Raw genomic sequence first — 893 nt, 5'->3', positions numbered from 1 at the left:
TTAAGCCTTTAAAAGTTTGAAAGTACTCTTCTATTGTCATAAGCTTTCCTTATGCTGCCCTAGCAGTGACAGTCTTCTTCCATTTCGGTTCCAAATCAGAGAAAGGTTCCATGTTATTTTTTACGAAGACCATCATTGTGTCTATAATTTACTGGCTTTCACTATCTTCGAATAAATCTAATAGGACCAATATTATCGGTACATTAGACTTAATACTACATTAAAATTTTAGAGCTCATGCATTTCAAGTATAGGTAAATTATTTTTTCATTCCTTAATATACCTTTAGTGGCTGATTTTGATTTCGAAGTTATCATTCCTATTTTCTTTAAAATTCTTCTTTTATTTAATTATTTATCATATAAGATTCCCCCAATCCCTTCTTTGGATTTATTGTAAGAAATATCCGGAGATTCAGTGGGGAAAAGTGCACTACAGCAGTTGGCCCACGTTTTCCAAGTTAAACTATCGATTCTACAAAATACGTAAATTCGAAAATCCATTTTGTATTAACTTTGAATTAATAGCGGAAAAACATAAATGACAGATGTGGGATACCTTGTATCTGGATCTGGTTCGAAAGCATGTTCAATCAAGATAGACGACAGCTTTTGGTAATCGCGTGCTTGATTGTATTTATATGTTGCTAATACTTCCCTGCCTCTAAATGAGGAGTTCAAAATAACTTCAACAATATTTTGCTCAAATAAAAGTGAAACGGGAACTACAAAAATATATTAATATTAAGATATGAAGCTACAAGTATAAAATGCGATATAATAGAACAATATTTGTTGAAACAAATATAATTTAATGATATTTAAATTAAAAAATTTAAACAATTTTATGAATTTTGTTACCAGTAGACGTGTAAGAGACGTGAGAAGTGCTTG

At 30.6% G+C, this 893-nt stretch overlaps 1 long non-coding RNA gene across 1 annotated transcript in view; it reads right to left on the bottom strand.

Moving 5' to 3' along the window:
* Positions 1–380: 380 nt before the first annotated feature.
* LOC117173255 overlaps positions 381–893 on the bottom strand; it is a 992-nt gene continuing 479 nt past the window's right edge. The window contains exons 2-3 of the long non-coding RNA XR_004467146.1: positions 559–724; positions 381–474 (exon numbers count right to left, since the gene is read on the bottom strand). This is a non-coding gene — a long non-coding RNA (uncharacterized LOC117173255). The remainder of the gene's footprint in view (positions 475–558; positions 725–893) is intronic.

This window comes from Belonocnema kinseyi, chromosome 5 (genome assembly GCF_010883055.1).
Source record: "Belonocnema kinseyi isolate 2016_QV_RU_SX_M_011 chromosome 5, B_treatae_v1, whole genome shotgun sequence".
Lineage (NCBI taxonomy): Eukaryota > Metazoa > Arthropoda > Insecta > Hymenoptera > Cynipidae > Belonocnema > Belonocnema kinseyi.
Note: the sequence above shows the minus strand (reverse complement) of the source record. Positions and strands in the feature narration are given on the sequence as shown.